This window comes from Balaenoptera physalus (genome assembly GCF_965194825.1).
Source record: "Balaenoptera physalus genome assembly, chromosome: X".
Classification (NCBI taxonomy): Eukaryota; Metazoa; Chordata; class Mammalia; order Artiodactyla; family Balaenopteridae; genus Balaenoptera; species Balaenoptera physalus.
Window position 1 is genome coordinate 114,066,367 of NC_138903.1, and position 26,386 is coordinate 114,092,752.

Genomic DNA, 26,386 nt, shown 5'->3' on the forward strand with positions numbered 1-26,386 from the left:
ATGATGAGAGCATTCACGGCTGATGACACACAGTTTCAGTGGCACCCAGTGCATGGGTCTGCTTTGGCATGGAAATGTTCCTCATAGGTTCTTTCAGAACTTTGATGCTAGTCAATTTCATTAGGTTTCTCATCTCTGCTTTTTGCCATCTCTCCAAATTCTTACCTCTCTGGTCATCCAGTCTAAAGTCTCATTTCTGGTCATTCTCAAACCAATTTGTGCTTCCTGCACACTAAACTCATGCTGGTCTCATTCAGCTACTTCGCAGTCTACCAACACTTTCCACGGTGCCTTCTGGACTCTTCACTCTGAGTCCTGGCTTTCTCCCAGGTACTTCCAGGTGACTCTGACTACTTGCTGCTCATTCTTCTATGGCCACAAACTGTAGGACTGGGGTCAGGTCAGTATTATATTTGATTCAAGTGGCACTTCCAAATGACTTTTCCTCTACTCTTATGTAGAAACCATTCCCCGTTAAGGCTCATGTCGTCCAGGTACACCATCTTCTATCCCTTCTTACCTCTGTCATTTTCCAACCCCCTGAATATATCCTTTTATTTGGTGAGGCATTTGTCACCCAGATCGCTATCTTCATCTCCACACAAGTGCCATTATTTTGGATGATCCATCCAACCTCCTGGTCTTTCCCTTGTCTACTCTTCTTTACTTCTTTACCACCACCTCCACCCTACCTCAGTCATTCACTCTCAAGACTACACATTAGAACTTGTCATGTCCCATCTTTGATATCTAATCCTCTGACAGCCCTCTGTCCACAAGTTTTTACTCCTCCCAACCTCTCATTTTCATATCCAAACCATATCCATTCCTTGATCTAGTTGAAACAACTGCATTTTCTCCTAATTATCATCTCTCTTCTAAATTCACTTTTTCCCCTCTATAGCACAGACCCACCCCATGGCTCATCACGTAAGCCCTTGAGTTTTGCTTTTTATTTTTCCGTCTGCTTGTCCATCATGTGAAATTCAAACTCCAAATCAATCCAGACTTCCAACTCCTTTGTTCTTCTCCCCAGGCTGCTGTACACTGCTAGAGAAAAATCACACAATTTTTCAGATTGGGATCATTGCAAGTTTATGATTTCTAACCTAGTGGGGCCCTTAGGGCTTAGTGCTAAGTGCTGTCCAGCCATCCTATTCTTTGTCCTTAGTTAGCATCCTTTCACATTCTTCTCAGGGGCTATTTTCAAACCTTTTCCATTCTTCTCAAACCCTTTACCCTATCACCTCGCTCCTCAGAAGATAATCTCATAAGATAACCTTGATTTCTACTACAAATAGTAAATAGAACCCACCAAACAGGATCTCCCTCCATTCCTTGCTAATAAACCTACCAATCTATTTACATCTACATAAACTTGCTTCCCTCCTACTATCAGAGAAGAATTGTCTGTTAATGCCAGTCCCTTCAACTTTGCTTTGGATACCATCAGAGCCATATATTATTGTTTCTAACTCCTGTGCATTAAATCACCCCCTCTCCATTGGATATTTATTTAGGAAGTTCAGAGACATCTCATCTTAAAAAAATAAGCAACCAAAACCAGAAATGAAACAAAACTTCCTTAGCTCTGATGTCTCTAACTCTTTACTACCCCCATAGATATTCTTTACGTTTCATCCAAACTTCTCCAGAGAACTGCCTACATTCACCATATTCATTTTCTTACTTCCCACTTCCTCTTTAATCCATAATCACCATGCTTCTTCTTTCCCTACCCTCACTCCCCATTGTTCCTCTGAGTTAAGGTCAATGGCTCCAATAAGTTCATTTTGCCAAACCCAATGGAATCTGCGTTCCCACCTGACTCAATCTATCTTGGCAATTGTTAATGATGACCATTTCTTTCTTTTTAAAATTGAGATATAATTGACATATAACATTGTGTGTAAGTTAAAGGTGTACAACTTGATTTGATATATATATATAGCAAAATGAGTACCACCATAGCATTAGATAGCACCTGCATTATGTCACATAATTACCATTTCTTTTTATAGGCGAGAACATTTAAAATCTACTCTCTTAGCAACTTTCAAGTATATAATACAGTATTATTAACTATAATCAGTATGCTGTACATAATATCCCCAGAACTTATTCATCTTTCAACTAGATGTTTGTCTTCTTTGACCAACATCTCTTTTTCCCCACACCCCAGCCCCTGGTAACCACCATTCTACTCCCTGTATCTATGAGTTCGGCTTTTTTAGATTCCACATGTAAGTGAAATCATACAGTATTTGTCTTTCTCTGACTTGTTTCACTTAGCATAATGCCTTTGAGGTCCATCCATGTTGTCACAAATGGCAGGATGTGTTTCTTTCTCATGGCTGAATAATATTCCATTATATAGATATAGATCTATCTATCTGTCTATCATCCATCTATCACATTTTCTTTATACTTTCATCTTTTGGTGAGGGAGGCAAGAATGGTTGCCTTAAGTTGTTTCCGTATCTTGGCTTCTGCAAGTGAGACTGTTCTTTCCTTGAAATTATCTTTACATTTCATTTCCATGGCAGCACTCTTTCTTGGTTTTCCTCCTACCTCTCTGATTGTTTCTCAGTATACTGTGCAAGCACTTTTTTAGCCCATCCCTTAAATGTAGTTCTTCCCTAGGATTTAACTTATTTTTTATACCCCCAGCTCTCTGTAAGATCATTTAAACTCTTGGCTTCAACTATCATCTGGTAGCTGAAGATGCCCAAATCCATATCTGTAGCCCTAACTTTTCCCCTGAGCTCTAGACATGCATATTCAACTGAGTATTAGACATCTCTCCCCAAACATAATATGTCTAAAACTAAACTCATCAAATCAATCCACCACCCCCAACATGTTCTTCTGTTTCCCCTATCTCCATGGATAACATTTTATTGCATCAAGTTGCTCATCCCAGAAATCTGGTCTCATTCTATTGTTTTCTTTCTACTACCAACATCTAATGTTCAACCACATTTACTAGTTTTTGCCTGCTTGTCACCTCTCCTATCTATCTGCTCTTTCCATCCTTACTGTTACTGCCTTAGTTTAATTCTTTTTCTCATTCACCTGGACTAGTGCAATAGTCTCCTAACTGGTCTTCTAGCTTTCCATTCTTGCCTCAAATCCATCACATCCATAGCAGATAATCTGATCATGTCCTTACCCTGCTCACAACCCTTCAGGATAAAGTCTAAACAAGTTAGCATGACCTGAAAGAACATCCATGATCTGGTGCCTTTCTAACCCATCAGCTTCATTTCTTGACACTTACATCCTTCTCCAAAATCCTACACTCCAGCTATATTAACTGACTGGCAGTTCCTTGAACACACTATGCTCTCTCAATCCTCCATACCTTTGTGCATGCATTCTTTCTGCCTGAACTCTCTGAATTCTGCCCTTAGAGAGTCCACTTAGGTGTCCCCTTCTCTTTGCTGCCTTCCTGGATTCCCCTAAGCGGTCACAGGCACTCCTTCTCTTTTACTCCCTTTGCGCATTATATGAATCTCCAGCAAAGCAATTAGCATATTTGTCCCAATTTTCTTTTTCACATCAGATGTCAACAAACTTGTGACTCTCAGGCTACATCATGCCCTCAGGAGTTTTGTTTGGCTTGCACAGGAGGGATTATTATGTGAATGACATAAGGACTTGGCTCATGTTTCTTCCTGGTAACAGTCAGCTGAAGCTGAGTAATAGTTGTCACCTTTAGATTGTACTTGCACTTCCCAACTCATCTTGGTCCTGCCCTGCATTTCAACTAATTCATCTCACAAGTCTGGATCCTCTGAGCACTTGGGCTTATTGTTTGTAGGTCCTAGTTTATAGGTCCATCTTAAACCTGCTCTTTTGGGTTCACTGCCTACTATGATCCACATGAAGGCAAGTATATGACTGACTTGTTTTCTGTTGCATCCTGGTTCTCAGAGTAGACAGTAAATGTTTGTTAGATGAATTAATGTTCTTTCTATCTGGAATACTGTAGTAGATTGGATTTCAGGTCCCAGTTTTCCATTCTTCCCTGTGTTTTTCCCTTTGTCATGAGACTTTGCAGTTCTTCCCTACTTTCGACCTTGGCCATGGCCATGTGACTTGCTTTGACCAATAGGATGTTCATAGATATGATGTAAGCAAAGGCTTACATGGCTGGGCTTGCCCTTGTGTGCTTCTGCCATCACACGAGAAGAACTTGCTCTGGGTAGCTTGCAGGTCCAAGGAGGATGAGAAAAATGTGGGAAAGACCTGGATCCATATCCACCATTTGGAGCCATGCACAGCTGAGATCAACTGATCTTTGGCTGACACTCAGATATATGAGTGAGAAGAAATGTTTGTTGTTTTAAGCCATAAGTTATAGGGTGGCTTGTTATGAAGCAATAGCTAACTGATACATATGTCCTATCTTCTCTTCTCTAGCTCTCGAAATACTGCACATCCTCTGTTCATCTCAAGAACTGCTTCTCCAATATGCAGTGATTTCATCATCCTCCAAATTCTTACAGCACCTTCTTTTTAAAAACAGCTTTATTAAGATATAATTCATGTACCATACAATTCATCCATTTAAAGTGTACAATTCAGTGGCTTTTAGTTTATTTATAGAGGTGTGCATCCATCACCACTATTGATATTAGAACATTTTCATTACCTCTCCCCCAAACTGAAACACCTTAGCCATCACTCCCCAGCCATCACTTTCACCACCACAATGATCCCCTGGTGATAGGCAACCACAAATCCGTCTATAGATTTGCCTATTCTGGACATCCCATATAAGTGGAATCATATGAATAGAATCATATGAATGGGATGTGACTTTTTTTAAAAAAAATATTTATTTATTTATTTTTGGCTATGTTGGGTCTTCGCTGCTGCGCGCAGGCTTTCTCTAGCTGCAGTGAGTGGGGGCTACTCTTCCTTGTGGTGCACAGGCTTCTCATTGCAGTGGCTTCTCTTGTTGTAGAGCACAGGCTCTAGGCGCATGGGCTTCAGTAGTTGTGGCTCACGGGCTCTAGAGCGCAGGCTCAGTAGTTGTGGTGCATGAGCTTAGTTGCTCTGTGCCATGTGGGATCTTCCCAGACCAGGGCTTGAACCCGTGTTCCCTGCATTGGCAGGTGGATTCTTAACCACTGTGCCACCAGGGAAGCCCAGGATGTGACCTTTTGCATCTGTCTTCTTTCACAAGCTCCATCCATGTTTTACCATATATCAGTGCTTCCTTTTTTTATAGCTAAATCATTCTCTATTGTATGCATATGGCAGATTTTATTTATCCATTCATCACTTTATGGACATTTGGGTTGTTTTCACTTTGTTTTGAATAATGCTGATATGAACATTTGTGTACAAATTTTTGTGTGAATATATGTTTTCACTTCTCTGAGGTATATACCTATGAGTGGAATTGCTGAGTCCTATGGTAACTGTTTCACTTTTTGAGGAACTACCAGACTGTTTTCCAAAGAGCCTGCACCATTTTATGTTCCCATGAGTAGTGTATGAGAGCTCATCAACACTTGTTATTATCTGTCTTTTGTTTTTCGGATTTAACATTTTAGGGACTTAGTTGTTGTTGTTGTCCCTCTGTCTTTTTGATTTTAGCTATTCTAGTGGATGTGAAGTGGTGTCTCGCAGTTTTGATTTGTATTTTTCTGATGACTAATGATGTTGAGCATCTTTTCATGGACTTATTGGCCATTTGTATATTTCCTTTGGAGAAATGTCTGTTCAAATCCTTTGCACATTTTAAAATTGGGTTATTTGTCTTTTTTTGTTATTGAGTAACAATTTCTTCTTTTCCACTCATGTGGCACAAAGTTTACTGCCTAGTGTTGGTAGTAATTTTTTCAGGATAAGTCATTTTCCCAACTAGACAGGGAACTCTTTGAGGGAAGGGGCTGTGTCTCATACCTATTGTTTTCCCCACTGTGACTAGTGCCACTACTACTTAGATCTACCACTTATTGAATACTTGATATGTGCTAGGTGCTGTGCCAAGCACTTTGCATGTGTTATCTCCTCAATACAACAACTCTATGAGATTGTTATGATCTCCATTCTACAGATGAAGAGACTGAGTCAGAGAGAGGTTGAGTCATCTGGTAAAGGTCATACAGTCAGTAAATGGCAGAGAGGGGACTCAGTGCTAGGTAAGTCTAACTCCTAAACATGTTCTTTTAACCACTAAAGCCACTGCTTCATTATGCACTCTAAACTAGTATGATTGTGTATCTGATGTATATAGTAGTCTCACAATAAATATTTCTGATTCATTAGCCTGTAAAATATGGATAATAAGTTCTGATTTTGTCTGATAAAGCATTCCCTGTGGAAATGCTTGGAAAATCCCCAGTGTGTGATATTTTTGTAATATTTGCTTAAGGATTGTGCAGATGAGTAAACGTGTAGGTGGGAATGCTGACATCCTCAAGTCAACAGTCTCATAATGGTATTTCCAAGTATCATATTGGAAAGGTTTCAGTCTTTCTTAAGGAGTATACTTTTCTTGGAACACTAAAATCTGGAGTTGAAGAGTTCTACAGAAGTTAACCTCAATGTTGATCCTCATGCCACCTTGATGAAAAGAGCCTAAGATTCTTCAACAACAAATTATTGGTGGCTTTTTATCCCACTTGTAAAGCTTCTATCAACAATATCCCTCCCATCGCCATTTCTCTACCTTTCTGCAGATGCAGCTCAGCCTACCTGACATCTAACCATGCTAATAGCCTTTCAGTTGCTATGGGGTTCTTTGGAATAAGTGAAGCTGTTAGAAGCTTTGTCTGGGCAAGGTGTGTAGCTGACATCTAAAGGAACTATTCCCTGAGGCTGGGCACTCATCCCAACAGAAAAAGAAGAGCTGCCAAGCCTGGAGGCAGTGCACAGCGACATGTTTTCAAAGCTTGGTGAATTTCGAATAGAAAATCTGACCACGCATACAAAGAAAGGTGATTTAATATTCTGACTACTTCTCCCCCTCCCCTAATGCCATCTGCAACAGAGACACAGTAGACCTCCCCCTTTTTATTAAAAAGAAGACCATTGTCTCACTATGGATCCTCATGTTTGGTCCCAGAATGCTGTGTGTTCCCTACCCAAGGCAAGTGCAGGGAAAGAATGGAAGCAAGGTACAGAACACTTAGCAAGCATGTTTATATTCAGGAAAATGTGCAGAGACAGAAGAGAGCTGTAAGTGAATCTGCTAGGGGTAGATAAGAGCTACACACCACCAGCACCACATGTGACCTGCTTGTGATATAAGCCATGTGCTTTATGCCACAATTCTTGTTTAACAAGACAATAAAGTGGGGGTGGGGGTGGAGGTGGACAAAAAGTGCTTCTCAGCAAGAGTGTATTTTGGTCACGTTGTCTGCCCTTTTCTCTTCATAAATCTGGCATGACTGGTTCAGATGACTGGAAGTTTTTTGCATTGTTTGGCTTATGTATGCACAGTGCCTAGGCTCTGTCTCATGCTCATGTTAGCACAAATTACTGCATGTGAAGTTCTGTCACCTAGAGAGGGACAGAGGAAAGAGAATATGCCACAAGAAAAGGGAAAAAGAAGCTAAGTGTCTACACCTTTTCGCCACGTCATAAACTTTGATGAAAAATTGTCTTAACATTGCATTAAAATATTTAAAAAAGATTTTTCTTTTGTATAAGCCTCTGGAGTCAGATAATCTTAAATTCACGTTTCAGCTCTGCCACTTACTACCTGTGTGACCTTGGGCAAGTTACTTAACATCTCTGAGCATTGGTTTCTTCATCTGTAAAATGTTAGTCTGACTCCTAAACCTACACTCTTAACTACTAACCATATTGCTTCATTCTGCACTAAGTAATAGGGTATTGGATTTTGTGGTTAGCATTAAATAAAATATCATAAGAAAAACAGCAAAGTGCCTAGCACATTCTAGGTATTAAAAAAAAGCTTTTGTTATTGTTTCTGTGGAGAGAGTATATGGACTGTATTAGGAGGTAATTTGGTGGATCAGGAAGGAGCACTGCAGTCTAGAGGTAAATACCATTAGTTTTGATACCGTAATCTATTACTAGCTGTGTGATTTTGGGTAGTCACAACCTCAGTTTTGAGCCTCAATTTCCTCATCAGTAAAATGGAGCTAATAATAATACCAATTTCACAGGGTTGTTGTTGTTAGAGGACTAAATGAAATATTAAAAATATATAAAATATTTTATATAAAATATAAATATTTTTATAAATATAATTTTATACAAAATTAATATTTTATATATAAAATATAAAAAACACTGAATACAGTGCTTAACATAGAGCAAATCCTTAATAAATACTAGCTGCTGGTTTTTAAAAATTATTTTTCCTTTTGAAATTTGATGTTCCAAGTAGAGGCACAACACCTAGCTGAATGCCAGGGTATTGAGTTGTAGAATACAGTATCTACCCTGTTCTGTTAGGGCTCTGCAGAATTCTATGATCCTGGAGAGGAAGAGGCCTGAGAGATTTATCTGCCCCAGCTCATCAGTGCCTACATTCAGCATGATTATTTGAGCTGTTAGGGGTCTTTTGTGTTTCTATACAAATTATAGAATTATTTGTTCTAGTTCTATGAAAAATGCCATAGGTATTTTGATAGGGATTGCATTGAATCTGAAGATTGCCTTGAGGAGTATGGTCATGTTAACAAAATTAATTCTTCCAAACCATAAGAATGGTATATCTTTTCATTTGTTTGTGTCATCTTCAATTTCTTTCATCAGTGTCTTACAGTTTTCTGAGTACAGGTCTTTTACTTCCTTGGTTAGATTTATTCCTAGGTATTTTATTCTTTTTGATGTGATTGTAAATGGGATTGTTTTTAAAAATTTCCCTTTCTGATAGTTCATTGTTAGTGTAGAGAAATGCAACAGATTTTTGTACATTAATTTTCTATCCTCAACTTTAGTGAATTCATTTATTAGTTCCAATAGTTGTTTGGTGGTATCTTTAGGACTTTCTAGCTATAGTAACATATCATCTGCTAACAGTGACAATTTTACTTTTTCCTTTCCATTTTGGATTCCTTATATATCTTTTCCTTCTCTGATTGCTGTGGCTAGGACTTCAATACTATGTTGAATGAATGTGGTGAGAGTGAGCATCCTTGTCTTGTTCCTGATCTTAGAGGAAATGCTTTCAGCTTTTCACCATTGAGTATGATGGTAGCTTTGGATTTGTCATATATGACCTTTATTATATTGAGGTATGTTCCCTCTGTACCCACTTTCTGAAGAGTTTTTTTTTTTTGATGTTTGTAATTCTTTATTAAAACAATAAACCCATCTCATAACTCTCTCAGACTGCTTGTGTACAAAGCCCTAATAATGCTAGCCTGGGGCTATTAATTTACAAAATCCACCACTCTGAACTCTGAAGAGTTTTTTTTTTTTTATCCTAAATGGATGTTGAGTTTTGTCAAATGCTTTTTCTGCATCTATTGAGATGATCATATGATTTTTATTCTTCTGTTTGTTTATATGGTGCAAATATTGAACCATCCTTGCATCCCTGGGATAAATCCCACTTGATCAAGGTGTATGATACTTTAATGTATTGTTGAATTCAGTTTGCTAATATTTTGTTGAGTATTTTTGCATCTGTGTTCATCAGAGATATTGACCTGTAATTTTCTTTTTCTGTAGTGTCTTTGGTTTTGGTATTGAGGTGATGCTGGCCTCATAGAATGAGTCAGAAGCATTCTTTCCTCTCAAATTTTTTGGAATAGTTTGAGGATAGGTGTTAACTCTTCTTTAAATGTTTGGTAAAATTCAACTGTGAAGCCATCTGGTCTTGGACTTTTGTTTGTTGTGAGTTTTTTTTTAAATTACTGATTCCATTTCCTTATTCATAATCAATCTGTTCATATTTTCTATTTCTTCCTGGTTCAGTCTTGGGAGATTGTATGTTTCTAGGAATTTATCCATTTCTTATAGGTTGTCCATTTTATTGGCATATAACTGTAGTAATCTCATGATCCTTTGTATTTCTGTGGTGTTGGTTGTAACCTCTCCTCTTTCATTTCTGATTATATTTATTTGGGCCCTTTATCTTTTTTCTTGATTAGTCTACTAAAGGTTTATCAATTTTGTTTACCTTTTCAAGGAACCAGTTATTAGTTTCATTCATATTTTCTTCTGTTTTTTAGTCTCTATTTCATTTATTTCTGCTCTAATCTTTATGATTTCTTTCCTTCTACTAACTCTGGGTTTTGTTTGTTCTTCTTTTTCTAGTTCCTTCAGGTGTAAGATTGTTTATTTGAGATTTTTCTTGTTTCCTGAGGTAGGCTTGTATCGCTATAAACTTCCCTCTAAGAAGTGCTTTTCTGCGTCCCATAGATGTTGGATCATTGTGCTTCTATTTTTATTTTTCTCCAGGTATTTTTTGATTTCTTCTTTGAATTCTTCAGTGATCCATTGATTGTTTAGTAGCATATTGTTTAGCCTCCACATGTTTGTGTTTTTTTTTTCTTCAGTTTTTTCCTTGTAGTTAATTTCTAGTCTCATATTGTTGTGATCAGAAAAGATGCTTGATATAATTTCAATCTTCTTAAATTTATTGAGACTTGTTTTGTGGCCTAGTGTGTGGTCTATTCTGGAGAATGTTCCTTGTGCACTTCAAAAGAATGTGTATTCTGCTGCTTTTGGATGGAATGTTCTATATATATCTACTAATCCATCTGCTCTTATGTGTTATTTAAGGCCAGTGTTTCCTTACTGATTTTTTATCTGGATGACCTGTCCATTGATATAAGTGGTATTGTTATTTTGTACTGTCGATTTCTCCCCTTATGCTGGTGAATATTTGCTGTATGTATTTAGGTGTTCCTATGTTGTGTGCATATATACTTGCAATTGTTATATCTTCTTGCCTGATTGATCCCTTTATCATTATCTAATGTTCTTATTTGTCTCATGGGACAGTCTTTGTTTTAAAGTCTATTTTGTCTGATATAAACTACCCCAACTTTCTTTTCATTTCCGTTTGCATGGAATACCTTTTTCCATTTTCTCACTTTCAGTCTGTGTGTGTCTTCAGATCTGAAATGAGTATTTTGTAGGCAACATATATATGGGTTTTGTTTGGTTTTTTTTTAGTCCATTCAGCCACATCTTTCAACAAACATCTTTTTATTTGTCTTTTGGTTGGTGCCTTTAGTTCACTTACATTTAAAGTAATTATTGATAGGCATATACTTACTGCCATTTTGTTAATTGCTTTCTGGTTGTTTTCATAGTTCTTTTTTGTTCCTTTCTTCTGTTATTGCTCTCTTCCCTTGTGATTTGATGACTATCATTAGTGTTCTGTTTGAATTTCTTTGTCTTTCTTTTTTTGGTGTGTATTTCTTATAGATGTTTGGCTTGTGGTTACCATGAGGTTTATATATAACACCTATATATTTGGTTATTTTAAATTGATGATCACTTAAGTTTGAATGCATTCTAACAACCATTTTTTTATCCTCCCACCCCCACATGTTTAGTGTTTTTGACTTTATATTTTACATTTTTGTTTTGAGCATCCCTTAACTAATTATTGTGGGTATAGATAATTATACTACTTTTGGCTTTTAAGGTCCATCTAGCTTTATAAGTGGTTTGTCTACTACCTTTACTGTATATTTGCCTTTACCAATGAGATTTTTGTGTAATTTTCATATTTCTAATTGTGGCCTTTTCTTTTCCACATAGAGAAGTTCCTTTAACATTTCTTGTGAAGCCAGTTTAGTGGTCCTTAACTCTTTGCTTTTGCTTATCTGTAAAACTCTTTATCTCTCCTTCAAATCTGAATGATAGCCTTGACAGGTAGAGTATTCTTGGTTGTAGGGTTTTTCATTACATCATTAAAAAAAGATCATGCCACTCCCTTCTGGCTTGCAAAGTATCTGCTGAAAAGTCAATTGATAGTCTTATGAAAGTTCCCTTTTATGTAACTAGTTGCTTTTCCCTTGCTGCTTTTAAGATTCTCCCTTTAGCTTTAATTTTTACCATTTTAATTACAATGTGTCTTGGAGTGGATCTCTTTGAATTCATCTTGTTTGGGACTCTCTGTGATTCCTGTAGCTGGGAGTCTATTTCTTTCCCAGATTATTGAAATTTTCAGCTATTATCTTTTTCAAATAAGTTATCTGCCCCTTTCTCTCTCTGTTTTTCTTCTGGGACCCCTATAATTCGAATGTTAGTATGCTTGATGTTGTGTAAGAGGTCTCTCAAACTATCCCCAATCAAAAAAATTTTTTTTTTCTGTTCAACTTGGGTGAGGTCCACTATTCTGTCTTCCAGTTCACTGATCTGTTCCTCTCTATCATCTAATCTATAGTTTATTCCTTCTAGTGTATTTTTTAAAAAAAATTTCAGTTATTGTATCCTTTAGCTCTGTTAGTTCTTCTTTATATTTTCTAACTCTTTGTTAAACTCCTCACTGTGTTCATCCATTCTTCTCCAAGTTCATTGAGCATCTCTGTGATCATTACCTTGAGCTCTTTATTGTGTATATTGCTTATCTCCACTTTGCTTAGTTCTTCTTCTGGGGTTTTATATTGTTAGTTCTTTTGGAACTTATTCCTCTGCCACCTCATTTTGCCTAATTCTCTGTTTCTACTTCAATGTATTAGGTAGGTTGATTACACTTGGTGAAGTGACCTTATGTAGGAAATGTCCTATGGGACCCAGAAGCACACTCCCCTCTGGTCATCAAAGCTATATGCTCTTATGTGTGCTGAATGGGCCCTTCTGTTGTGGTGGGTCCAAATACTGCAGGGACACTGGTAGGTGGGGTTGGCTCCTGGTCCAGTTGGCTGCCAAGCTCTGCCTCCTGAAGAGGCTGCCAGCCCACTGGTGGGAAGGTCTGGGTCCTGGCATGTCTGACTGTGTGGCCCGGGCCATCTCAGTGCTGGTGCCAGCCTGCTGGTGGGGAGGGCTGGGTCCTGGGGCAGCTGGCTGCTGCAGGGCTGGGTCCTGGGGTGGTTGACTGTGGGGTCCCAGGGAGGTGCAGGGCCTGCTGCCAGTCTGCTGGTGGGTGAGGTTGCATCCTGTGCAGCTAGCTGCTTGGCCTGGGCAGTCACAGGGGTGGTGCCAACCAGCTGGTGGGCAGGAAAGCTGCAGGTGCTAATAGGCTAGAGGGAGGACTCCAAAATGGTGCTTGACAGCACCAGTGTCCTCATGGTAGTCTGAGCACCCAAAAATAGCTGCAACCAGCATCTGTGTCCCTAGGGGGTGTCCCAGTTTCTCCTGTCTCTCTGGGAGGCTCTCTAAGATCAGCAAGTGGGTCTGACCCAGGCTCCTTTCAAATTACTGTCTCTGCCCTGAGACTCAAAGTGTGTGAGATTTGTGTGCATCTTTTAAGAGTGAAATCTCTGTTTCCTACTGCCCTCTGGTTCTCCCATACACAAGCCATGCTGGCCTTCAAAGCCAGACCTTCTGAGAGCTCATCTTCCTGGCACAGGACTCCCAGGCTAGAGAGCCCAATGTGGGGCTCAGGCCCCTTGCTCCTTGGGAGAACCCCTGCAATTGTGATTATCCTCCCATTTGTGGGTTGTCTACCTGGAGGTATGGGTCTTGACTGTACAGTGTCACTGTCCCTCCTACCTATCTCGTTGTGGTTCCTTCTTTATATCTTTAGTTGTGGAAAATCTTTTCTGCTAGTCTTGAGGTCGTTCTCATTGACAGTTACTCTGGAAATGGTTGTAATTTTGGTATGCCTGTGTGAGGAGGTGAGCTCATGGTCTTCTTACTCTGCCATCTTGGCCACACCTTCCAGAACAGGACTTTTTCTGATTATGGGATTTTGACCTTAGAATCCTTCATTCTTGGCCTCAGAGTACATGAACAGTAAATTCTTAGACTCAAAAATTTTATTTAAATCATAGTTTTCCTTTCTTTTCCAGAATTATGCTTGTACATATGAAGATGCATTTTAAAAACTTGGTTTCAAGAGTCAAAATGAAATGGCTCATTTACACAATGTGTGTGTGTATCCTTGTCCTAGTTCTTTGATTTGGCTTTGTCTGTGGAGAGCTGGCATGAAACTACCCAAGGGAGAGTTAGTCAAATTCTGGGAGATTGACTTATGGAAATATGTATTTTTAATACTTACATAGATGTATGGAAGTAAAATTAGGAACCCCACTCTGAACAAATACACATCACTCTTTTCTAACATAAAGCAAAATCCTAAGATTATATAATGTGCTACAGATATTCCAGTAGTCCGGTTTTCTGGTGCATAAATGGATCTCTGAAGAACATGTTTCTTTTTGTTGTTATTGTTATCAAATCAGAATTTCAAGTGCCCTACTTGCTGCTCCTAGATGGTACATGTGCCATACAGATGTTGATGCATAATCAATGAAATCTTTTAAAATGTCAGTATACCCTACAGCAGAATAATCATTCATTGAGTAGGGAGGGAGGAAGGGCTGGGCCAAGAGTAGTTGATCCAGACTTGGGAATCCAAGCTGATTCTTTGAGGTCTACTGTCTACTGGTCTTCAGAGTTTGGGAAAACTTGTGTCAAGGACCCTCTCATGTAAAAAGGTCAACAGAACAGGGACCATAACTGAGGGTTGTGAACACTTCTAATGATTTGCTAGCTTCTGTATATGTCTTCACATGATCAACTATAAATCCCTTAAAATGAGAAGAGCTTAAATGCAGGTGGTCATCTGGGACCCCAAGGAGGGGTCAAGGTAGAGAGCCTGCGGCTCCTTCCATAGCCACAACTATGGAAGAGCAGAAGAAGTAGCAACTATGGAGAGGAGGTAAGAGGAGGCCAATGTCTTATAGCTTGCTGTAAAGAAAGGAACATGGAAAATGGGGTTTGTAGGAGTTTATGTAAGCATAGGGGATAAGTTCATTGGTCTACATAAAATGAGGAGATAGAACTGAGACCCCTACATAAATCAAGAGCCCTCAAAAAAGGGCTACACTCTTATAGTTCCTTGGAGAAATAATTGAATCCAGATATGTAGCAGGGGAACAAAACAGGTGAGCCACGAATTGTTTATGGTGCCAGAAAGAAATGAAATGCACCAAGACTAAGAGGACATGGCAAAAGGACATAAAAACTGACTCAAATAAGCTCTCACTGGTCAATCTTGGGACAAGTTTAGTGTTATTTACAAAGGGGAAAAGATACTGTTACAGTGCAGAGGTCTGAAGGACACTACTTTAAACAAGTGATCAAATTAACATCACTGATACTGGGACAAACTGATATGTGTTTTTGGATGTGAAGTGATGGGAAAAATGCAGACAAAAGATTCAAAGCAGATGTTATAAATATGTTCAAAGAACCAAAGTAAATCATGCTTAGAGAAGTAAAGTATAATGACAATGTCTCATCAAAGAGATCTAGGGCTGTGTGGAGAGTGTGATCCCAGGACAGGCTCTTCTTGGTTGTCTCTTTCTCAGATTCTTTCTATTAACCTTCTGACTGGTTTGCTGTTTTGCTTATTGCTATCCTGGAGCTACCAGTCTCTCTTAAACGCTTACCACCAAAATCTCTACTGTTTTCAACAATGCCCTTAGGTATGCACTTCTCCATGCTCTCTTTTAATAAAGTCCATCATCTTAAGCAGAGTTATCAAGCTCTTGGTCCTTATGGCCTGCCCTTCCCCCTGGGCAGAATCTCTGGACCACTGCATTGGAGCTGGGGGCAGGGACAGTGGGTTGCTTCTTTTGGAGTGACACTCCTGTTTTACCAATGGGTGCCAGGGATGGTGATAGCTTGCCACTGCCATAGTGGAATCTCTATTGTATGAGTGAGCGGGCAGGTGGAGCCAATTAGGCGCCAGTATTCTCAGCCTGTCTTTCCTCCGGTAAAGCCCTTGTCCTATGGGTGGGAGCTGAATGGGGAAAGAAAGTTTCAGTCCTCTCAGACTCACCTGCCTAGAACAGAGCTTCTGTAACATTGGGCTGGGGAGAAAGAAAGACACCAGCAGCCTTTCCAGGGTGAAACTGTAGCCATAGACTAGAAGTTGTAGGGAAAGGGAGCACCTGTCTTCCTGCCCATACCTGCCTAGAGAAGAGTCCATTGTACAGAGCTATGGGGTGGGGCATGGAAGCAGGTCGTGGCTCAAATGCCACAGACTCACTATTCTTACTGAGATTTAGCAGATTTTCTTGGATAACTGTTTCTTCATTTGCTGTATTTCCTTAAGACAATTTGTGGAGATTTTAAATGTTTTTTAAAAGTAGTTTTTCAATGCTTAAATGGTTGTTTCACTGCAGAAAGTTTCGTCAGATATCTTGTACCATCATTCTGGAAGTTCTGCCTATTCGTGGGCCATTTCTTATATATAAGGAAGGATGATTCATAGGATGGAATCAAGAGCTATGGACAATCATACCCAGAGAGCAGTACTGGGCCCTACTAAGAAAACTAGTGATAGGTGCCCAGCTGGATTTCAGAGCAGCTATGGACTACTATATGTCTCCTATTCCCATCCTTTGTGAATGGAAGTGTCTACTGTGGTTATGAAATTTCTACCTCAGCATTATATGTTGGGAGTTTAGGGGCACATAACTTGTTTATTTCACAGGTCCTCAGATCTAGAGGATCTACACCAAGGAAATTCCAAACTTGAGGAGACTTATCCCCACCTAGAACTTATTTAGCTGATGAGATCCTGGTCCTCAAACCTGAACTTGATGTCAAAATAGACTGAGATTTCTGGAGGCCTTGTGAGGAGGTGGGTGTATTTTGCATGTACGAGAAATGTAAATGATTTATGGTTAGAGGGGGAAATCTGGTAGATTTTAAATGGCTGCAAATTCATTGTCACTTCTCCCATTCAATATGGGCTGGCTTTAGTGACTTGCTTGACTAATGGAATACAATGGAAGTGATGTTCTAAGATTTTAGTCACAAGATCAGAAGAAACCTTGATCTTCTGCCTGGGAAGTTTTGAAATTCATCTACCATGCTGTGAGAAAATCTAAGCAGCCACATGGAGAGTAACATGTAGAGAGGAACTGAGGTCCCCAGCTGACAGTGCTGTCTGAGCGCCCAGCTGACAACCCAACACCAATTTACCAAGAATGAGAATGATCTATTTTGAAAGTGGATACTTCAGTTTCAGTAGAGCCATTTGTGTGGAGTAGAGATGAGCCATTCCCACCCAAATTGCAGATTCACAAGCAAAAATACATGATAGTTACTGTTTTAAGCCACTAAGTTTTAAAGTGGTTTGTTATGTAGCATAAATAACCAAACATTCTTCAAACCAGCAATTCCATATCTATATGCCTACTCTGATAAACTCTTGTACATGTGAATAAAAAACATATATGAGGATGTTTATTGCAGCACTCTATATAAAAGTGAAAAAGTTGAAATAATGTACCATTTCTCAGTTGGGGAATGGCTAAATAAACTGTGCCTTTTTCACACAGTGGTTAAAATAAATGAACTAGATCTATCTGTATCAATATGCATAATCTAAAAAATAATGTTAAATGATAACAGCGATTTACAAGAAGATACATGTAGTAGATTCCATTTATATATATTCAAAAATATACAAAACAATGCTGTGCATTATTTATGGACATACATTTTTATAGTAAATGTGCAAAGCCAAGCAGCTGATTAGTAAACATCAACTTTAGGAAAGTGGCTCTCTCTATGGAAGGGTAAGGAAGGGGGAAAGGTTGAAAGTGGGGCTTTACCTGTGATAGTAATGTTTCATCTCTTTTGTTCTTTTGTTCTTTCTTTATGAGAACTCCATAAGACAAACTATTTACATCTTTTTTCTCTTCGTGGTAGGCATGAAGGTGTCTGTTATATTATTTTCTGTAATTTGTATGCTTGAATTCGTTCATATTTTATATTTTTTTTAAAAAAGAAGAGAGGAAAGTATTAGATATGCACTCATTATCACTATGACATACTATGTCCACATGGGTGGGGCACGATCAACAATAAAGAATAAAAAATTTTTACATACAGTAAAATGCGCCCTTTCAAATTGTACAGTTTGATGAGTTTTGACATATATATATATATATATATATATATATATATATATATATATATATATACCATGACACCATCACCACAATCAAAATGTAGAACATGCCTGTCACTTCAAAGGTTCTCTCACGCAGCTTTGTAGTCAGTCCCACCATCTCTGGCCCCAGGCAGCTATGGATTTGCTTTATGTAACTATAGATTAGTTTTACCTTTTATAGAAATTGATATAAATGAATTCATACACTAGGTTTTCTTTTGTGACTGGCTTCTTTTGTTCAGCATGAGGATTTTGAGATTCATACATGTAGTAAGTGTATCAGTAGTATGTCCCTTTGTATTGCTGACTAGTATTTTATTGTATAAATACACACTATTTGTTTATTCTTCTGATGTTGGACATTTAAATTGTTTCCTGGTTTTGACCATTATAAATAAAACTACTATGAACATTCATATGTAAGTCTTTTTTGGTGAACATAGGTTTCCATTTCTCTTGGGTAAATAGCCATGAGTGGGATTTCTGAGACCTATGGTAAGTATATGTTTAGCTTTACAAGATGCTAACAAACTGTTCTCCAAAGTGCTTGTGACATTTTTTTTTAAGTAGCTAGAGATGATTTTATTCCCAGCAGCAATGTATGAGAGTTCCAGTTGATTTACATGCTCACCGACACTTGGTATTATTAGTCTTTTAAAATTTAGCCATTCAAATGGATAAGTAGTGGTATCTCATGGTGGTTTAATTTGCATTTTGCTGATGACTAATGCTATTGAGCATCTTCCTACATGCCCATTGACCATTCTTATATATTATTAGTGAAATATTTGCTTAAATCCATTGTCCACTTAAAAATTAGATTTCTGCTTTCTTATTATTGAGTTATAAGAGTTCTTTAATTTTGGATAGAAGTCCTATGTCAGATATTTGGATTGTGAATATCATTTTGAGTTAATTTTTGTGTATGGCATGAGGTGAGGGTTGAGGTTCACATTACATAATATGGATAGCAGTTGTTCCAGCACTTGATTGGACTGTGCTTGGAATCTGCTCTACTTCTGCACTTCCTATTATGTGAATTATTAAATAATCGATGTCATTAACTTAAGCCAAAAAGTATCTGTATGTATTAATTCCTTTGACCGCCTCCCTATTTTCCCTCTAACATTTCCACTGAGAATAGCGGAAGCATAGGGGAAATTACCTAAGTGTGTAAAACACACACACACATGCACAGAAGAGAGAGACAGGGAGAGAGACAGAGACAGAGATGTATTCCTGTTTACCCCAGAGCAATGACATACAGCATCATCATAGTTACACAACAGCCAGTGACAAAATTAGTTTAAATCCAAATTGTTTAAGCTTTCTCCCTTCTTCTTTTAGCTTTAGCACATTTGACCCTGCTAACTCCAGGCCTCTTTCCAGTTCTGTAACCTAAGCCCTCATTGTCTTCTGCTGGGTGCTCTATAACCACCTCCTTCTGGACGTTTCTCTCCTGAGTCCATCCTGCCTGACTACTTTTTTTTGCAATGCTGCTTTCACTAAATTGTTCCTAAGCTCAGACCTTCACAATGCCCTGTTCTCTTAGCTTCATCAGGTCCAGACTCTTCTGTCTGGCTCTCAAGGCCCCACCTCTTCTACGTAACTTTCTTCCTAATAGGCTGGTGTTCTCGCCTTTCCATGGACAACCTGTATTAATCCTGCCACTTGACTTTTTGTTCCTGCAGTTCTCATCTTTCCTCACGTGCTACGTCTTCTACAAAGACTTCACTGAGGTCTCTACCCTAATCTCTTCTTTATATTGTGAATTTCTGTCACAACAAGCTCCACTCAGCCTGTGTATTTTCTTATACTGTTGCTATTATTGAATGTGTATGTCTTGTCTCCCCAGCTGGAATAGTGACTGTATTCTTCTGTCCCCACAATGCTAAGTACATAAATGCTTCCTTGGCTTATTTTACCATTTTTTCACAGATTAGAGTGTCAATTTAAAATTAAAGATACTTTTTACTTTTAGAATTGTCTTTTCATTTCATCTGTTGCCTTTGTTCTCCTGGAAAGAGGAAGGGCTTCTATGGAAAGACTGTTATGGCAACTCCACCCAAATTTTTGATTCTCTCCACAGGTTGGAGGCGAATGGGAAGCCAATATTCTCTAATTCCAGGCCAGAAGTGAACCAGAAGGTAAGAGACAGGTGGTTGAAGAGTGAATATTCTCTCCCTAAGGCATCAAGGAAAGGCAAGAAGCAGGCCCCCTAATCTAATCCTTGGTTACCCTAAGACAAAGGCCACTCTCTTCAGAGGATTTTCTCCTGGCTGCAGTGGCTGCTGTTTCCTAGCTTTAACAAAGTGAAGAGAGAAACTTAATTGGGAAAACGCTTTTTAAAATTATTAAAGTGCACATAGAGAATAAATGAGGGAAAAAGTATGCAAGGAAACGCACTACTGCTTCCCTTTTTCTATCCCCATTGTCAACGAAAGAGGTTCTCAGTGCACCCTCAGCTCCCAGTGGAGCTATTAAGGATAGCACACTCCAGGGAACCCACACTTCCCTGTGGAGCTGGTGAGAGAGTGGTATTTAGTTCCACACACTTGGCCCTGTACACATGCACACACAATCAGTCTCCTTAACCCTGTCTTTCCCTGTCCTTGTTCATAAAAATTCCTGTCTGATGTCATCAGTGATTTAATTTGCTGTGTCCATCTCACAGGACTGACCCTTGGGTTCCAACATTGCTGGTGAGGTATTTTAGTTGTTTACTGGCATAACAGGTATGCCCGAGGGACCACGAATCACCTGTGATTTTCAGCAGTCATTATACCAAACTTTCAATGGCATTAAATTCATTTAATATGTGGAGTCTCACCCTGTGAAGAAAAAAAAGGCTGTAAATACAATGCTTTCAAATGAAAGTAGTGTTTAGTATTTGACTGTCATCCACTTTGTTTTGCTCCGTGGATTACTTCAGCTAGAATTTCTGGTGCTGTAGAAAACCAGTTGAGAAAATAACCATCCTTTATGAGCAATTTTAGGTTTTCTAACCCTTATTGCAATCTTCTGCTTTAATTTGTTTTCCATTAGTACACGCTCAAGTGTAGTGAAAAGAAAGAGCACTGAGCTGGGAGAGGGAGACTGAGAACGTTCCAGCTCTGCCAGTCTCTCATTTTATGACCATGGTCAAGTCCTTTTCCCTCTCTGGGCCTCAGTTTCCTCATTTGTCAAAAGAGGAACTTGGACTGGATAGTCTTAAAAGGCCCCTCCAGCTTTGATATTTTGTAATTCCAATCAAATATGCTATTTTCATGGATTTTTAAAACACAAAACCAAATTTGTAACACTGGCATTAGCAGGTTTTTAAAAAAGTCTTTCTTTTTTCTCAATAATAAGCCTCAGAGGTGGGATTTCAAAATTAGAATTTCCTACAGGCTGCAGCCATAATGATAGAACCATCACAGGCGTACTATTAGAGTTAATATTCTTATCCGTAGACATCTAGAGAAGCAAATAACGTTTGAAGATCTTTTTGCTGTTTCTTTGTGGGTTCTTTATCCAGAGGTGTTTATATGAGTGTATCTTTATATAATGAGTGGTAAGAAAAGTGGGAATGTAATGAGCAAAGGAAAATAGAGCCCCCTCCTTTTATCTTTGCCCCAACCTGTCTCTGTGATTGTTTCTCAGCGAAACCACTGGTGTTTTGCAGCTTGGGGAGATCAGGTATGTACCAGCACTCATTCACTGCTAATAGGGGCTGCTAATAGTGTTCCCATCTCCTGTCAGGGCTGTCACAGTTGATTTTTTTTACATTTCTGTGAGTTCCATCAAGTTTAACAGCTGAAAATCAAGCTCATTAAGAAGCTCCCCAAGTATTTCAGCGTGGGCTAATTTTCCAAGGCTAGGCTTGGGCACAGAATTTAGTGAAGGGAATCTAGATATGGATCAAATAAGAACCAGGGACTTCATTCGCAGAACTTTGGGAGGAAAGAGGGAATTGAACGGTAAATGGAATGCCCCAAATGATGGTCTGTGTGTTTGGCAAAATTGCCCAATGACCTTAAGTATTCTGCTAAAGTCCATGCAACTACTTAATATACTGGCATATGCATAAAAGCAGCTCAGGAATGGTGAGAGATTTTAATTCATTCACTCATTTGTTTATTCTTTCATTTGTGCAGGTAAGACTCTAGGCTCTGCCATTCTTCGTGCAGATAGGGCAAAGACTTTGGCAAGACAACCCTTAAAATGGTTTCCTCCTCCATTGCTGTCTGCTCCTTCACAGCCTCCTTTGTAATTTCCTACTCACCTTCCCAGTTTGTTAATATTGGGGTGCCCTAAGGTTTAGTTTTTGAATTTCTTTTCTTCTCTATCAATGCCCGCTCTCTTTGTGATTTCATCCAGTATTATATCTTTAAATATGATCTATATGCCAACAACTCCAAACTGATATTTCTAGCACAGACCTCTCCTCTGAACTCCAGAGTTATATATCTGCCTCCTTAACATTTTCACTTGGATATTAGTAGATGTCGCAAACTTAATAGGTCAAAAATGGAATTTCCCCTCAAATCTGCTCATCCCATGGTCTTCCCCATCTCTAGAGATGGCTCTCCATCCTTCCAGTTGCTCAGGCTGAAAACCTTGAGTCACCCTTGACTCCTCTCTTTGTCTGACACCTCACAACTAATCCATCAGGAAATCCTGATGGTTCCAACTTCAATATCTACGTATCTCCTGTATTTGACCACTCTTGGACTCCAATGCTATCACCCTGAAGCTGTCATCATCCCTCTTTTGGATTATTGCAATAGCTTCCTCACTGGTGTTCCTGTTTCCCCCACCTCCGTCACCCCTGCAGTGCCTTCTCAGTGTAGATTTCAGAACGATTCTTTTAACGGGTAGGCTAGATCATGCTCTCCTTCACTCAAAACTCCCCAATGCTCCTCATCTCACCAAAGGCTGTCAGGGTCTATAAGGTCCAACATGATATGCCCCCTCTCCTCCAGTTAACTCTCTGACCTCATCTCTTAGTAATGTCCCCCTCACTCACTCTGCCTTTATGTTCCTCAAGCACACCAGGTAATTTCTTGTCTCAGAGCTTTTGTATTAACTGTTCCCTCTGGAGGAATGCCCCTCCCCTATCAGCATGGTGCATTCTCTCATCTTTAGGAGTATTCCCTGCTTTAGTTTTATATAACACATATCATCATCCAACATTATTTATATTATATATAATATTATATATATATGTTTGTATATTTTATATATATATATGTATATATATATGTATATATAAAATATACATTTGTTGACTGCTGTATTTCTAGTTGCCAGAACCGTGGTAGGCACATAGGTGATCAATTTGATGAGTGAATGAATGAATGAATAAATGAAGGCATTATTTAAGCCTGAGTGACCAATGTCTGTGAGCCAGGCCTCAATGAGACAATAAAGGAAAGGTCATTTTGACTTGTAGTAATGTAGGATCGGGGGCCAACCCAACCTAGAGGCTGTATGTTTCTCAGTATCTGCTTAGATCAAATAATGGAATTGTAAAAATAATGTTTTTGCTAGTGAACTTATAATAAATATAAAACTATATACAACTTGAAATAATGGAGAAACTTGAAGTGTAAGCACTTAGTGTCAATCCAGTCAAGTTGCTTTATACTAGGAAGGTTTGCAGTGATAGCTTACTGTGATGGCTAATTTTATTTATGTGTCAATTTTACTGGGCCACAGAGTACCCAGATATTTGGCTAAACATTATTTCTGGGTGTGTCTGTGAGAGTGTTTCTGGATGAGATTAACATTTGGATTAGCAGACTGAGTAAAGCAGATTGCCCTCCCTAATGTGGGTGGGCCCCATCTAATCAGTTAAACATCTGAGTAGACCAAAAATTCTGACCCTCCGGCAAGTAAGAGACAATTCCTCCTGCCTGACTGCCTTTGAACTGGGACATTGTATTTTTATTGTCTTTGGACTCAAATGGAAACATTAGCTCTTTCTGGGTCTCAGGCCTGCTTGTTTTCAGACTGGAACTACACCATTGGCTCTCCTGGTTCTCAGCCCTTCAGACTCAGACTAGAAGTTTCACCATTAGTTCTCCTGATTCTCAGGCCTTTGGACTCAGACTGGAACTACACCACTGGCTCTCCTGGGTCTCCAGCTTGCTGACTGCAGATCGTGGGACTTCTCAGCCTCTTCTTTTTATGAGGCCTGGCTCATCCTGTGGCTCAAATTCAGTCGTTTCTGAGGCCCAGGGGGATTCCTGGCCTTTGATTCTCTGAGAGAGTGATGATGATAGCTCACGTGTACATCATGCTCCAAGCACTATAAGTAATTTATTTAAGCCTTATAACAACCCTATGAGGAAGATAATGTTATCATCCCCATTTTACAGATGAGGAAATTGAGGCATGGGGAGACTGAATAGCTTGCCCAAGGTCGAAAAGTCAGGATTTGTACCCTTGCAGTCAGCTTCTCTTAACATTATAAAGTAAATCCTTATAGCATTTCTCTAAATCTCCCTTGCTGAGACCAGTTCAAGTGCCCTACAGTCACCCCTAGGCAAGAGAAAGAGTCCTGATGGACAAGATTACCTTTTCTACCAACTTTAAAAGTTTAATGCTCTCTGGCTCTCACCCTTGCTGCCTCCCTTCTTTTCACTTGTCCTTTTCTTCTTTTATTTTTTCTTTCCTTCTCTCTAGTTCACGTCCTACCTTTTTGAAATTCATTTATTGACCATTTCCCCTATCTTCTTGATTACTTTCAACAGCAGGCGATAATATTGTCACTTTTCTGTCTTAAAAAAATCCTCTCTTGACTCGATTTTCCCTTTTAGCTTCAGACCCATCTTCTCATTCTTTCCTAAACCCCCTCCAGTCAGGCTTTTGCTCCCATGCCCACTGAAACTACAAGGTCACCAGTGCCCTTCACATTGCTAAGTCCAGTGGTCAGTTCTCACATTACTTGACTTGACTTCAGCATTTGAAACATTCACTCTTTCTTCATTCATATACTTTCTTCACTTGGCTTCTAGGATGCTACACTCTCTTGGTTTTCAATGCTCCTTTTCAGTATCACTTGCTGATATTTTTTATATCCCTGACCTTTTAACTTTAGAGTTCTCTTGGGCTCAGTCCTTGGACCTCGGTCATTCCCTTGGTGATCTCATTTAATTTCAAGACTTTAAATGCCATCTAAAAGCTGATGATTTCGATTGTATATCCTCATCTTGGATTTCTTCTGACCTTCAGATTCCTTTGTCCAACTGCCTACCTGAGATTTCTACCTTAAAGAGAGATAGGCATCTCAAAGTTAACACACCCAAATCTGATCTTCCTTCCCAAATCTACTCCTCCACAATCTCCCCCATCTCAGTAAATTCCAGTTGCTCAGGCCAAGAAGCTTCATGCCTTATTCCACTCTTTCCCTTATAGCCTATATTCAGTTATTCTGCATCTTCAAATTATACCTGGAATCTTTCCATTTCACATTAGTTCCAATTCTACCACCATGTTTCAAAACTACCTTTATTTGTTTCTCACCTGGATAACTGCAATAGCCTCCAACTGGTCTCCCTATTTCCTCCCTTACCACTTATACTCTACTTTCCACTTAGCATCCAGAATAATCCTTTGAAAATGCAAGTTACTGTTGCATAATAAATGCCTAGAATAGTTGTCAGAATGTAGTAGATGCTCCATAAATATTTGCTGAGTGAATGAATGAAGGAAGGAAGGAAGGAATCAAATATGGTCCTTGCAGGGAGGATGATAGGTACATGATCATACTACAGGGTGGACAGTGTTAAGTCTTACTTTGGAGGTACAGATAAAGGGTTCTTGGGAGCTCAAAGAAGGGAGAGGTCATTCAGATATGGGAAGGGAGTCAGGAGAATCCAGGAGGGCTTAATGGAGGAAGTAGCATTTGAGCTGGGACTTGAAGAATGGGTAGTATTTGGACTTGGGATGTAGGGGGAAGCACAGGGAGTTCAGTTAGGCTTAAGTAGGGTATGTGAAGGGTGGCAGAAGTGAGAAATAAGATTAGAAATGAGGTCTTTGGCCAAAGCATGAAGGTCCCTGAATGCCAGGTTAAGGATTTTGCCTTTAGGTGTGATATGAAATGGAGTGGATATGAAGGTTACAGAATTGGGTGAAAAAATTTGAGTCATAAATCAATGATTTTCTCTGATTTAACTTTCAGGTCTTTACTCAATTGTCTCTTATTTTAAGTTGTTTACAGACTTAATGATATAGTTCCTAACCTACTCCAGGTAAGAATCAAACAGGAAAAAGAGGGAGAAGATATTTAATCTGAAAACAGATACACCTCCAGGGAGAGAAGGGCTAGATGACTGCTAGAAGGAAGAAGATGGAAACCCTAAACTG

General features: G+C 39.1%; 1 long non-coding RNA gene across 2 annotated transcripts in view; it reads left to right on the top strand.

The window, feature by feature from the left end:
- The first annotated feature begins 6,168 nt into the window (after positions 1-6,168).
- Positions 6,169-26,386, top strand: part of LOC309652039 — a 28,522-nt gene continuing 8,304 nt past the window's right edge. Inside the window, exons 1-3 of one of the 2 annotated variants that reach the window (XR_014258531.1) lie at positions 6,169-16,714; positions 20,124-20,181; positions 21,677-21,702. This is a non-coding gene — a long non-coding RNA (uncharacterized lncRNA). Of the gene's footprint in view, positions 16,715-20,123; positions 20,182-21,676; positions 21,703-26,386 lie in introns of those variants that run through there. The other variant, XR_014258530.1, reaches the window with a different exon arrangement.